At 38.9% G+C, this 15,356-nt stretch overlaps 1 long non-coding RNA gene across 2 annotated transcripts in view; it reads left to right on the forward strand.

Annotated features, from left to right (window-relative positions):
• The first annotated feature begins 194 nt into the window (after positions 1 to 194).
• Positions 195 to 15,356, forward strand: part of LOC122465589 — a 71,852-nt gene continuing 56,690 nt past the window's right edge. The window contains exon 1 of one of the 2 annotated variants that reach the window (XR_006290532.1): positions 195 to 292. This is a non-coding gene — a long non-coding RNA (uncharacterized LOC122465589). Of the gene's footprint in view, positions 293 to 2,333; positions 2,400 to 15,356 lie in introns of those variants that run through there. The other variant, XR_006290533.1, reaches the window with a different exon arrangement.

Genomic DNA, 15,356 nt, shown 5'->3' on the forward strand with positions numbered 1-15,356 from the left:
TAATGGTACTGTAGCTTCAGCTGGTTTCTCCAAATGGCAATAAGAATTACCATTAGGCCCAAAGGTAGCTAAAATGCTTTTAGTTTTTGCAGGAAGCATAAAATGGTTTTCTGATTAATATTGCATAATTGAAGGTTACTACATAAATGTTCCATTATGCTGTGGGAGCAGAAAAGATTAACTGCCAATTATCTATTGGTTGGTATGTTTAAACTCTAAATGGTAGAGATGGGCTTGAGCTGCAAAATACGGATCAGGGTCCAGAAGCTACCCTTTACCTCTCCACTTCCAGGTTCGTTTGTTTTTTTTAATTATTCCAGGTGCTGGTTCAGTCCTTTATTGAAATAGACCATACTTGTATCATTTAGATTGATTTCCATTTCCAGATTTCAGAACCCCCTACAACACCACCACACTTCAAGGGTGTTTGCTTCGGGTTTTCTGTAGACTACTTTGAATGCTGCAATAAGGGCAATTTAGTGTATTGCTATTTTTCAAGTGCCTTGTACTGGGTTTGTATAGTTATGCATCACTACTAAAGTACAGAGCAGGAGTAGTGGGATGATGTGAATGCAAAATCTCCTTTTTAGAGCATTTAAAAAGAGCTAATTAGTTACCATTCAGTTATATCATGAATGTTAGTAATTACTACAGTTAAGGTGTCTTTATACCTTCTATTCTCACTCCTGCTCATCATTTGCTGCAACATTCATCTTTAGGCTGACATGTACTGTCCTTAAGCTCTCCCTCTCACTTGAAGTTAGTTCTGATCTGAAATCAGGCCTAGAGTATCTGTGTCAGCTGCGGAGAAGCAATCTACAATTTGATTTGCCGAAGGCAGAGACCTTGAAGCTAATTCATTTTTCAAGTAAGGGTTCAGTTCTATGGCCCTGATCCTCAGCTGGTGTAAAGCTATAGATAGATATGAAAAATAAGTTATGTAGGTCTAATTTCTTATTAGAATGTTTAATTGGAGCTAATCTGTCAAAGAGTTAAATTTGCTGTCACAATTACTAAAGTTTAGGTTAACAATAAAGCTAAAGTTTTTGATGTTTGCCCAGAATAAACTGAAAACAGGAAAAACTACACTCTAAATGTCTCTAGATTTAACTTTTGTTCATCATGTAGTTATGTGCATGAATATTTATCCAGTGATTAGTCAATCCATGGAGATTATAAAACATGAATACTTCCTAGTTGAGCTCTAATTTGACTACTTTATATCTTTTCAGCCAATTTGATAATCATAAACAATAAAGCAAAGAGAGCTTCTTTGCTGGTAGAGCATTTGAATAATTCTATCTGTCTAAGGGCCTGGGTACCAAGGTGAGACAATTTTTCATCTAATCTATTTGAAAAAATAAACAAATTAAACATGGGCATTTTGAAGCACAAAAGCAAAGTGCACATTTGCTCTTGTGCCACTCCTCTTAAAGCTGGCATCATATGCAATACAAATGCTTCAGACACCAGACTAGGAGCATAGGTTTAAATAATAACTCGAAGGAAGAGTGCCATCTGCTGAACAACCTAACACCACTTCTTAAAGCACCTAGTTTCTTTCCTTTGTGATCTCTCATCCAAAGGCTGACAAAGCCTAACTGCTTACATTGTAAGAACTGATGAGATGAAAGTACAAGGTGGTTGCACTTGGTTGCAAGAAAGTAGGTAGCTGAGAGTCTGAAGAAAAATCTGCCTAATAAAGCAAAAATTACATGTTTCTTCTTAATATTTTGGCACATTCTCTCTCTTCTGCCCCCCACCTCCTTTAAAGTTCTTTCTGTTTGAAAAGGATTCTTTATTTTATGTATGTAAGCAGAGTCAGGATGAGCTCCACCCTGACATCTGGTGGTAAGGTGTGGCAAGTTGTGGAAAAGAACTTCAGGGGCTGATCTCATTTGCATAGGCACACACACCCCACCTAGAATGAGACCATAGCTGCCCAAATGGTCACTTTGGCTGCTGTGGGATCCCCAGTGTCTCTGTTATTGGGGCAGGAAGAATAAATTGTTATTACCCTGATTATGGGAATCAAGGACAATGGAACTGTAGCTGGCCTTTTGTTATGATGGAGGGACTCACCATCAACTAAGTAGCACTCGCTAGGCAAGGGACATGGGTTCCAAAACTCTGTGAATTGAGAGGGGCTGGGGGACAGGTTGTCATAAATATAAAGGGAAGGGTAAACCCCTTTAAAATCCCTCCTGGCCAGAGGAAAAATCCTCTCACCTGTAAAGGGTTAGAAGCTAAAGGTAACCTCGCTGGCACCTGACCAAAATGACCAATGAGGAGACAAGATACTTTCAAAAGCTGGGAGGAGGGAGAGAAACAAAGGGTCTGTGGCTGTCTCTATGCTGCTTTTGCCGGGATAGACCAGGAATGGAGTCTTAGAATTTTTAGTAAGTAATCTAGCTCAGTATGTGTTAGATTATGATTCTTTAAATGGCTGAGAAAAGAATTGTGCTGAATAGAATGACGATTTCTGTCTGTGTGTCTTTTTTGTAACTTAAGGTTTTGCCTAGAGGGATTCTCTATGTTTTGAATCTAATTACCCTGTAAGGTATCTACTATCCTGATTTTACAGAGGTGATTCCTTTCCTTCTATTTACTTCTATTTCTATTAAATGTCTTCTTGTAAGAAAACTGAATGCTTTTTCATTGTTCTCAGATCCAAGGGTTTGGGTCTGTGGTCACCTATGCAAATTGGTGAGGATTTTTACCAAACCTTTCCCAGGAAGTGGGGTGCAAGGGTTGGGAGGATTTTGGGGGGAAAGACGTGTCCAAACTACGTTTCCCAGTAAACCCAGTTAGAGTTTGGTGGTGGCAGTGGATATTCCAAGGACAAAGGATAAAATTAATTTGTACCTTGGGGAAGTTTTAACCTAAGCTGGTAAAAGTAAGCTTAGGAGGTTTTCATGAAGGTCCCCACATCTGTACCCTAGAGTTCAGAGTGGGGGAGGAACCTTGACACAGGTATTAATACTTGGTGGCATGGGCCCCTTGGTGAGGGCCTTACATGCTAATTGCACTTCCTCCTCTCTCCACTGTGGAATATCAGAGCTAACTTTGATTCCATTAGGAGTCTAGTTACAGGCTGCTGAGCTGAATTTACTTTGGGCTAATGGTGCACTAGCACTGAGGCTCCCCAACTACAAGCTGAAATCACAAAAGAGCTAAACTTACTAAGAGCTGAAATCACTGAGTGTTTGTTAAGTAGTCGGGGAGCCTGAAGATATATGGTGGAGCAGTTTGCTGGACGGTGAGCAGAGCAGCTGTGGAGCAGAGCAGTTTGCGGGATGGCTGGTGGAGCAGAGCAGTTCGTTTGGATGCTTAGAGCAGCCCATGGGGCAGCTGGCAGAGTGGAGCCCCATGGAGAGGTGGGGCCATCAGCTTTGGACCACGTAAGGTGCCCCTTAACCCCCCCCCCCCAACTCTACCCAGGTTGGGAGGTAAAACTCTGCAGATAAACTTTTGAACTCTGGGGCTGCCCTGACCAGGGACAGAGACTTTTGGGTTGTTGGACTTTTGGGACTTCGGGTGATTTTTGGGTTGCTGGACTCAAGAACTAAAGGGAAAGAACATGCCCCAATTTGCTTGTGGTGGGTTTTTTGCTCATGGGTTGTGTTATGAATCCTGTTGGTGGTGTTTCCCCCAACATAATGCCACATTGTTTCTCTCTGTTATTAAAAGGCTTTTTGTTATGCTCAGACTATGTGCTTGCGAGAGGGGAAGTATTGCCTCTTGGAGGCGCCCAGCGGGGGTGGTATATATTTGTCCCAGGTCACTGGGTGGGGGCTCGAGCTGGTTTTGCATTGTGTGATTGGAATGGAACCTCTAGATACTGAACTCGGCCCTTGTTGCTGCCAACTCTGACAGGCAGAAGGGTTACACGTAGAAGAAAAGATGGGAAACACAGATAAAGTACTCATGCATTCTGAGAGTACAGCAGGTAAAGATAACAATGCATCCAGGTGTAGTAACCACTTAAACTGTGAAGAGACCATATTTCATATTCCAGAGTTGAGTGATTAAATACTTAAAACATGATGGATCTATTTTTTTTTTTCAGTCTCTCCTGCTGTCATCTTTTCTTCTCTCTATGACTCAGTTATGCTGCCCAGGAAGACTTTTTGTGTTGATGGTTTAGAGGGAAAGTATGTACTCTGTCCTTGTCTCTTGGCTCCAACATTAATGCTGCACTGTCAACACATTGCCAGAATGGTCCAGCTAGTGCAGCAGCAATTGAAATCTGCCATCTGGGTATTTTTCCATGTCTTCTGAAGACAACTGATGTGACCTACTACACTGAGAAAAAAGCTGTTACCACCATAGTTATAATTCCCAACACACATAGTAGAGCTGCAGTTACAACCACAGACTCACAAAAACAGCAATCTCTTCCCACCAAGACAATTAGTGTATCCTCTAGCCATAACACTTATAAAAGGGAGGTTGGTTTGTTTTGTGTCTTCCATAGCAATGCCTTTCGCTTCTTGTTTACTATATGAATGAATAAATTTGGTTTTTAAGGGAAGATATGCAGATTTTTGTCCACTTCTATAAATGTACAACTTAGTTAATGACTGACTTAGCTAATGTTGAGACTCATTGTGCTAATAGTCATTGTAATTAATCTATCCAGTAGTAGAATTATTGCCTCACCATAAGTTAACTTTACTGAGAGGGCAGTAAATTAATTGTGTGTGAGGCATTTCACTTTTCCTGTAAATGAGATGCTGTTCACACACTTTGTACACATATGCTGACATGACTTAGAATAGAAAAGGGCAACATGAAAAAGGTGGTTGCTTAATAAGGACTCAACTATTCACATCCATTAGCAAATTAAAGACTACATGAATGGTCTCCTAACTTCTACCCTGCTTCCCCGCACTTTTCTATATTAGTCATGTCTTTTATGTGTTATATTGAAACTTGACACTCAATTCTTTGTAAACAACTAATAAGTTATGGTGAATTGATGTCAAAGATGAATCATTGGCTATCTGCTTAGATAGTAAAGATGACTCATTTGCTTCTCACCATGAATTGGACTTCTGTTTGAGTTGCAGCTCTTTTTAGAAATTAACTGCAGTACATAGTCTGCCATTATTAATAGCCTATCGATCCAGCTCTCACTGTTAATAATTAAAGGCATTAGTTATATTTAATAGTTATCTGATTGTTCACTGACACTTCCAAAAACAAAAAAACCTTTGGAACTTTATTGGACATCAAAGCTATTATTTATTTAGGTTGCATATTTTTATATCCCTTGATACAAAAGATGAGGGAAAATATCTCTCCTGTTCATTGAGGTAGACTGGTCAACTGCCTTCCATAAATCAAAACTGTTGTTCCCTAAGTCCTGTCCCCAAAAGGATTTTAAAAAATAACAAAAACCCTAACAAGGCGGCCCCTTAACACAAGCATGGTAATACACACAAAACACTGAAGAGATATTACTCCAAGAGAGTGTGTCACCAGTCTAGTTTGGGTGTAATGAAATAAGTGGCAGGCATTGACCAGTCACGACTGAGATGCATTTAAAATATGTATAGTATAAAAGTGACAATTCTCTTTTAATAAAAAGAAACATTCTTTGTGTGAATTTGCCAGTATGGGTGTTTTTCATTGTCACAATTAGCAGAAACAAACGGGAGATCAATTTTTGATCTGAATGTCACTGGTGCAAAGAGGTGGGTTGTCCATTTTCCCTACTAGAGATAATTATATTCAGCTGAAAATATATTTAGGTTTCCTTTACATACATATAAGCCCACATGTGTTTGCTGTTTTGACCAACAAATTTCCATTACCTACTGTAGCATTGTACAATAATGACCCAAAATACTATGGGTGAAATTCTGGCCGCACTGAAGTCAATGGCAAAAAAATTCTTTGACTTCAATACAGCCAAAATCCCACCGTATGGCTCAAATCCTGTACCTTACCGCAAGGAAATCTCTATGGAAGTCAATAGGAGTTTTGAAAATTTCCTACCTCTTTGCTCCTAAAAACAGAAAGCAGAATGATTGTAATTTTATCTGTCCTCCTATCCAAGTAAAATAAACAACCAAATATTGACAGAGTAATAGAACTATGAGCAACAAGCAATATGAGCTTTATATATAGTCTAAACAATGGCCCATTGAAGTCAATGGAAAGCCTCCCATTGACTTTATGGATGTGATCCAATACCCACTAAAGAACAGATTTGCCAAACTTTATTACTTTGATAGAAATATACAGTTAGTAGAGGAAAGGAAAGTTGCATATAAAATATTTAAAGTTTAATGTATACCATTTGGCAATAGTTCTCTCAATTATTTTAAATAGGAATGGAAATCAACATAAAGGTAGGTATTCTCTAAACTTTCAGTGGTACAGAGCAGTGTTTCTCAGTGGCCAGCCCTTGAGATCTCCCTGACACAGTTTAGGAAGGCAGCAAGCCAGTCCCTGATATCAAAAAAAGTTGAGAAACACTGGTATAGAGCACCCACCGTTCTCATTACTTCAGTGGGAGCTGCAGTTGCTTGTATCTCCGAAAATATGGCCATAAATTATTTTGGTATGCAGGAGGGGTATCTGTGGGCTAAGTAACCAGATTAAGTATAATTACATTACATACTATGTGTTTTTGCTAGTAGAACCCTTACCGTATCTGGCACTCATACTGCAGAAATCCTTAACACAGGGATCCATAACACAATCAAGGTATGTCTACCAGCAAAAAAAAAAAAAAAGACTCTCAGCTGTGAGTATCAAAGCCTGGGTGGGTCAGTTGACTTAGTCAGCACTACAGGGCTAAAAATTACAGTGTAGATGTTTGGGCTCACACTGAAACCTGGGTTCTGAGACCCACCCTGCTCACCATGTTTCAGAACCTAGCTAAAACCTGAGCCCGGATGTCTATGCTGCTATTTTTAGCCCTGTAACGCGAGTCCAGATGAGTGGACCCAGTCACTGAGACTCACTGCTGTGGATCTTTTTCTGATAGGTAGACATATCCTGAATCTCCCGTCTTAAAGCCTTAGAAAATGGTGGAGAAAATATGCTCTTACTTTTCCCGGTGTATTAACCACTTAAGACATGCATTGGTTAATGTACCAATTTCAAACACTTTTAGGCATAATTCTGTATTCCTTGCATGCACAGTACTCCCATTGGCTCCTATAACTACAGTAGGACTACTCACGTGGTACACTTAAGCACAGGAAAAGTATTTTGGTATCCTTCAGGATAAAAGGCACTATATAAATGTAAGGTATTGTTTTATATGGGGGTGAGGGAGGAGGAAAGAGCTACAAATTTAACAGTAAAGGGTGGAAAAATTTAATCAATCAAAAGGAAGCTCTTCCTTACACAGCACCTACTCAAATTTAAGGATTAATTGCCTCAGAAGTACTATAGCTGAATTATAAAAAAAACCTAGTTAACTTTATGGCCATTAATAATGTTAGCTATTCAAGATAAGACCAAAAGTATAAAATGAATGGTCTCATTCTGTAGATTGTAAAATGATAGAACCTAAGTGTTAGGAAAGAATTATTCCCTCAGCTACTGTATTGTGAAATCCTGCTACATTCATTATGAGTGTCAGTTTTCTTGTTGCTGTTGTTGTTTTTTTAATCTTCCCTTGAATCAGCAGATAATGGTATTGCTGTGTATATTAGTGGTCTCTGTGGGATTACAAGGCATCTTAACAATCTAACTTAAAAAATATGGAATGTCAGAAACAATATTGTCTTTCACTTTCAAAAAAAAAGTTTTATTTTTTACTTGCAAGTTGTGTTTTGAGACTCTAGTTCAGTTCCAAATTAAGCATGGAATGCCATATAGAACAAAAAGTTATTGGACTATTTAGACAAAATGTCTGATCCAGCATAGCAACTGTAATATTTTTATGGGCCAAATTCTGCTGTCCTTATTCAGGCAAAACTTCAAAAGAGAACATAAAGAAATAAAGTTTAGAGAGAACTTTACAAAAAGCCTTCTTCATCATTTTATCATGTTCTTTCCTTTCCCTGTTTGTGGCAGCATGTGCCAGGACACAGACTGCCTGTTGTAAACACACCTTTCAGAAAACCATGTGCCATTTATTATAATAAAAAAAAAATCTGTATATTAGTAGGGTATAAATACTTCATTGTGAAATATATTCTAAATATAGCAAATATTGCAGTATGATTCTTGGTGTTCAGGTATTAAGGTGCTAAAGAAAACATTAATATAACTGTTTAGTTTCCAAAGTATTGTTCAGCAGAGAGATCTCAGAGTTTGTTGTGGTTGGGGATAGAGAAGCACCTGAGGAGTGACGATAATGTCTTGACTTGAGTTTGGAATCTCCAAATGAACATCGTCTTTGTCTGTTAATTCTTGGTGCTTATCCAAACAGATTGTCATAAGGTTTACTAACACTAAATGTTAACCTTGTGACACTGATTTTGGAGAAAATTGGAAAGCAAGGGAGAAAGAGCGTACAGTTCTTGTCTTGAATGGTAGGCTTTTATGTTGTAAGTGCTTTTATTTTGCTTTTATTTTGAGAATACTCATTTTTTAGCCTATGTAATTTCCCAAGGAGCATTCCACAGTCATTTTTGTTTTTATTAGATCTTCTTGGCTGGCGCTGGATCAAATATTTCCTAGATCTGTTGTGCTTTTATGTTTACATGCTGCCCCAGCTATCCCTTCCCTTACACCCACACCCAAATACACTTAACTTTTCTAGTCACTTTAAATTCTCCTGAAAAAGATGCTTAAGTGAGGAGTTCAATATGCTTGAGGATTCAAACCTTTACTTTTTCACGGAAGAACCCCTAGAAAGCTTAATCTGAAAATGAGGTACAGTGCTGCTTTCGCTCTTCTCTCCAGCCTGGTTAGGGCTCTCCTTGTTGCTCTCTGAGGTTCTGACCCAAAACTCATTGAAATAAAAGCAAAGATTTTCAGTGACTTCAATGGGACTTGGATCAGGCCCTAAGTGCTTAGTTACTACAATATATAATACTTACCACAAACTCTTCAACAGCATTACTGACAGTCCCATCCTTTTTCCTGCTGTACATTCTCCCCTCACCTACCTTGATTTTTCTCCATGGACACCCCTCAGGAAAGGCAAGCCCTCCTCTCCAGCTGACCAGATGACTAGTTGTTACACATCACTTAGAGCACTAACCCTCCCACCCCCAATGGAACCAGAATATTGGGAGGGAGAGAAGGAAGGAGAACAAGGTAGGCCAATAGTATGCCTACCATATCATACAGCCAGGTTTCAGTGATGCCAGCCAAAGCAGGGTTTCAGGCTAAAAGGACCATTATTGATGAAAAGTGACTTGACTACTGATATTGTGTTGAACTTGTATACCGTCTTTCACCTAAGGATCTCAATGTACTTTACAAACATTACCTTTTTAAGTGTCACAACATGTTTATAAATTAGATAATTAATAATTCCCATTTTACAGAAAGGTTGTGACTTATCCAAGCAAGCTGGTACACAGCGTGTCAGTGGCAGAGCCAGGTCTCTTGGGTCTGGCATGTGTTCTAAACACTGGACCACACCATATTGTTTGAGTTTAGTGAATAAGAAATTACTTATGTAGGGATGCTCACACAACATCTTCTGCTGCATTATTCTATATAGCATTCTGCTGCATAGATTATAAAGTCGGAACGGATTACTGTGACATACTATATAACACATGCCATAGGACTTCCCTGAATTAATTCCTGTTTGAATGAGAGCATATCTTTTAGAAAAACATCCAATCTTGATTTTAAAATTTCCTGTGATGGCAAATCTACCACAACTCTTGGTGGTCAAGAGACCACCCTGGCTTAACCAGGAGATCTTCAATGATCTAAAACTCAAAAAAGAGTCCTACAAAAAGTGGAAACTCTGTCCAATTAAAAAGGATGAATATAAACAAATAACACAAGTATGTAGAGACAAAATTAGAAAGGCGAAGGCACAAAACGAGATCAAACTAGCTAGGAACAACAAGTAAACATTCTACAAATACATTAAAAACAAGAGGAAGACCAAGGACAGAGTAGGCCCATTACTCAATGAGGGGGGAAAGACAATAAGAGAAAATGTGGAAATGGCAGAGGTGCTTAATGACTTCTTTTTTTCAGTTTTCACCAAGAAGATTGGTGGCGATTAGACGTCTAATATAGTGAATGCCAGTGAAAATGAGGTAGGATCAGAGCCTAAAATAGGGAAAAAACAAGTAAAAAATTACTTAGACAATTAAGATATCTTCAAATCATCAGGGCCTGATGAAATGCATCCTAGAATACTCAAGGACTGAGGAGATATCTGAGCCATTAGCAACTATCTTTGAAAAGTCATGGAAGACGGGAAAATGCAAATATAGTGCCCATCTATAAAAAGGGAAATAAGAACAACCTGGGGAATTATAGACCAGGCAGCTTAACTTCTGTACCCAGAAAGATAATGGAGCTAATAATTAAGAAATCGATTCTCAAGAGATAATGAGGTGATAAGTAACAGCATGGATTTGTCAAGAACAAATTGTGTAAAAGCAACCTGATAGCTTTCTTTGACAGGGTAACAAGCCTTGTGGATGGGGGGAAGCAGTAGATATGGTATATCTTAACTTTAGTAAGGCTTTTGATACTGTCTCACATGACCTTCTCATAAACAAACTAGGGAAATGCAACCTAGATGGAGCTACTATAAGGTAAGTGCATAACTGGTTGGAAAATCATTCCTACAGATTAGTTATCATTGATTCACAGTCATGCTGGAAGGGCATAACGAGTGGGATCCCACAGGGATCAATTCTTGGTCCGGTTCTGTTCAATATCTTCATCAATGATTTAGATAATGGCATAGACAGTACACTTATAAAGTTTGCGGATGATACCGGGCTGGGAGGGGTTGCAAGTGCTTTGGAGGATAGGATTATAATTCAAAATGATCTGGACAAACTGGAGAAATGGTCTGAAGTAAATAGGATGAAAATCAATAAGGACAAATGCAAAGTACTCCACTTTAGGAAGGAACAATCAGTTATATACCTACAAAATGGGAAATGACTGCCTAGGAAGAAGTACTGCAGAAAGGGATCTGGGGGTCATAGTGGATCACAAGCTAAATTTGAGTCAACTGTGTAACACTGTTACAAAAAAAGCAAACATCATTCTGGGATGTATTAGCAGGAGTGTTGTAAGCAAGACATGAGAAGTAATTCTTCTGCTCTCCTCCGGGCTGATTAGGCCTCAGCTGGAGTATTGTGTCCAGTTCTGGGCAGCACATTTCAGGAAAGATGTGGACAAATTGGAGAAAGTCCAGAGAAGAGCAACAAAAATGATTAAAGGTCTAGAAAACATGACCTATGAGGGAAGACTGAAAAACTTGGGTTTGTTTAGTCTGAAAAAGAGAACACTGAGAGGGGACATGATAACCATTTTCAAGTACATAAAAGGTTGTTACAAGGAAGAGGGAGAAGAATTGTTCTTCTTAACCTCTGAGGATAGGACAAGAAGCAATGGGCTTAAACTGCAACCAGGGAGGTTTCAGTTGTACATTAGGAAAAACTTCCTAGCTATCAGAGTGGTGAAGCACTGGAATAAATTGCCTAGGGAGGTTGTGGAATTTCCATCACTGGGGATGTTTAAGAACAGGTTGGAGAAACACCTGTCAGGGATGGTCTAGATCAGTAGTTCTCAAAATAGGGCTGCCACTTGTTCAGGGAAAGCCCCTGGCGGGCCGGGCCGGTTTGTTTACCTGCCCCATCTGCAGGTTCGGCTGATCGCAGCTCCCACTGACCACGGTTCGCCGCTCCAGGCCAATGGGGGCTGCAGGAAGGGCGGCCAGCACGTCCCTCGGCCCGCACCACTTCCCGCAGCCCCCCATTGGCCTGGAGCAGTGAACCACGGCCAGTGGGAGCTGCAATCGGCCAAACCTGCGGATGCAGCAGGTAAACAAACAGGCCCGGCCCACCAGGGGCTTTCCTTGAACAAGCGATAGCCCTAGTTTGAGAACAACTGGTCTAGATAATACTTAGTCCTGCCTTGAGGGAGGGGACTGGACTAGCTGACCTCTCAGGGTCCCTTCCAGTTCTGATTCTATGATAAATTGCTCCAATGGTTAATTACCTCATTGTTTAAATACAAAGTTCTGATGCACAACCTGTTTGTTCTGGTCTCTTTTGTTACACTGAGATAAAGATTTACCAATGTGGCTACCAGCTGCGCTGAAGTATATTTGTAAACATACTGTGCACAACAGACCACTTCCTGTAATGAGCAAAATATTTGGCTTGAAGAATAGTGTGGAAAAAATTGTTACTCATGCAGAGAAAGCAAGCTGCATATTGTGTAAGCAAAGAGAGATAGAGATTACTGAGGTTCAAGTCCCTTTTCTAGGAGATTTGTAGGCAACTTTGGCAGACAGAGCATAAAAGCTTGCATTCAAGCTCTCTCAAACAAGGTAATGTAAATGTGGATTGTTTGCGGATACTGTGGGGAAATGGCCTTTGTTAGAGCTACAGTATTCCCGTGTTTACTCTCTGATGTCTCCGTGCATACATTACTGACATTTGTGACAGGCTAGCATTTGTTAAAATGGGAAATGTGAATCTTAATGCTTCTCTTCCATATTTACACAATTAATGATCAAATAGCATGACTTGGAGGACAGTTTAACAATCCACTTTGTCATACAATCATTAATTTGAAAGCATTTTTGTTTTTAAGCTAAACTGACATGTCATTTTTCTCAAAAGAGCTGATGGTCATGAAAGGAGGGCAGCTTTACCTTAATCAGGTCCAAAATCTGGATATTATTTTGTGATGTGTGAAGTTTGCTTAGTTGTGTGTTGTGACTGACTTAAGTGAGGCCTTCCCAAACTTCACTTTGATAGTAGGCTTGGCATCTGTCTTTGTTTTAGTTAACAGTCATACATTTGAATTCATTGTCCTTCATCCCACAACCCCTGAGCAATACTAACACAGCAGAGGTTGTCTCACTGTGCACGTAGTAAAAAGCTTGGGGTGGCAGAGGGAACATTTTGTAGTGGAGATGAGAAGGGATTTAAGATTAGCAGTTGATGCATTCTCCTTTCCTGATTTCCCACCCCCACCCCACACTCCAAGAGTCAGAAAAAATGACCATTGCAAGCTGTTTACAACACATTTGAGATTTCTGGAGAGTTTTAACCTAGTGCACAGTATTTGTGCTACTTATTTGTTAGGCACACAAGTTGTCTGCCTGGCAATCTTTATTTTCTCATTTCTCAGAGATGTGGGGCTTTGGCTAAACAGAAATATGAATAGTGGTTTTCATAATTTCTGCAATATTGCAGACAGAATGATTGCAGACAGACTTTGTGTGTGCTGAAGACTAAGCTTTACTGGTGACATGCTGAGCTTCCACAAAGAACTACATCACAATTAGCAATAAGTATTTCTCTAAAATCTTTAAAACTTTATTAAAAAGAGCTTGTAAAACTACCTGTCATATACCATCTGGTGACTCCCAATGACACAGGGTCCCTTCCATTAAGCATGTTGCTCACTTTCAATAATACTTAATGAATTTGTTGTATAAAACAGCCTCTTTTTCTTTTTAATTAAGTAAGCTATCTAGTTTCTTTATATCATGCTATCACTCTGGTCTCAGGGTGTCTTACTATTATTGTGTAAATACCCCAGCCAATCTATATTTGACAAAGGACTACAATAGTGATTATTTTGAACTAGGTACACATACTGTTGTGTGGATAGTGATTTGAGACATCTGCGTAAGAAGAGTGGCCTCATTTAAAATGTTTTGTACTCTCCTGAAAGTTTCTCTTGGTTTTATGGATATTTCCTATACAATCATAATGGTGAACTGTTTTTAAAAAAGCCTCCCAGTTGCCAGTTTAAGGTAGGACTAATAAATCTAAGGAGCCACACCAACAGCACACTTGCTGAATCCAGATTTTGTATGTCTTGCGTTTACTTTGGATATTATCCCTGAAGGAAATAACTCCAGCATGTATTTTGGAGTAAATGTCTGTGCACTGATGCTAGCGAATAAGGAATAGAGTTTGAAGGGAATATCATCAGGCATTTTTGATCTCTAAAATAATCCTCTTTTCTGCTTCAGTGTGTTGGTATATAATGAATTCAGTAAGCTAAATGCTGGGGTGCATCACTAATCATCAATATAGTATTTACTATGTTCTAAACGCTGTAAACTTCTAAGCACTACATTCAAAAAGTCCAACATATTTCAATTTTGGCAGAAGCTTTTTGGAAGGTGTGGGAGGGAGAGGGAGACATAACAAGAGCTAAATCAGTTTGTGAGGGTTTTTTGTCTCATGAAGAAAGAATCAAGCTGACTTTCATGATTTTGAAGCAATGTGCACTTTTTGTAATAAATGTCAAAGAAAATTTGTGGTTCACCGTAATTTATGCAAGATCACATCAAAGCTTTTATTGAAGCAACATAATAAGGAATGATATTAGTCACACTGATTGTGCCAACTGACATCAAGAATAATTATGGACAGTGAATCAAATGTTTAGGGGAAATTATTATAGGAATTGATGCACACTCTAAAAACTACTTCATTAAATTGGTACTGTTACTTTATCCCACAATCTCAGTGCTTTGGTGAGATTTAAGCAGTGGGGGAGGGAAAGACTGAGTTTCTTCCACTTAAATGCCTAGACAGTATTCAAGGTGATTCTTAACCCTCCGAAAACAAGCTTTAATAATGCTAGCTTTTCTTCTGAGCAGTTGTGACCTATAAGACCAATTAAGCAATGCATTTTCCTTGTGGATACTTGGAAGTGTAAAACCAGATAAGACTTGAATTCACAAGTTCCAAAACCAGATATTCCTGGATTAAAAGGACTGTGCCTGAGGAAAGAGTAATACAAAATGCAGCATAGACCTATCTAGAGGAAACAATTATTTCTTCCAGCTCTGCTGAAACCAAAATACTTTTGGATAAATTTAGCAGAAAATATAACGAATCTTGAAAGCAAAATGTGCACATTTTTATGTGAGATGTGGTGTTTGTTCATAAAGCTGCCTGTGATAGGGGGAAAAATTTGAAATCAATGTATGTATGTTTTCTTAATCTAATTACTATGAACTTTAATCTAATTAGGTATCTTCCTCCCCACCTGAACAGGAAAATGTTCAGAAATGTCTGAGTTGTGTGAACCCTAGTATATTATCAACAAACCCATCACTCATTGAGGTTTATTCTGAAGGAATGATACACAGTGGTATTGAATTTATAAGTGACCAATCTCTTCTTTGGGATTGTATTTTGTATATAATCATGTGGTCATCATATAAAATACAATCCCACTCTTCAAAAAACAAT

This window comes from Chelonia mydas, chromosome 4, assembly GCF_015237465.2.
Source record: "Chelonia mydas isolate rCheMyd1 chromosome 4, rCheMyd1.pri.v2, whole genome shotgun sequence".
NCBI lineage: Eukaryota > Metazoa > Chordata > Testudines > Cheloniidae > Chelonia > Chelonia mydas.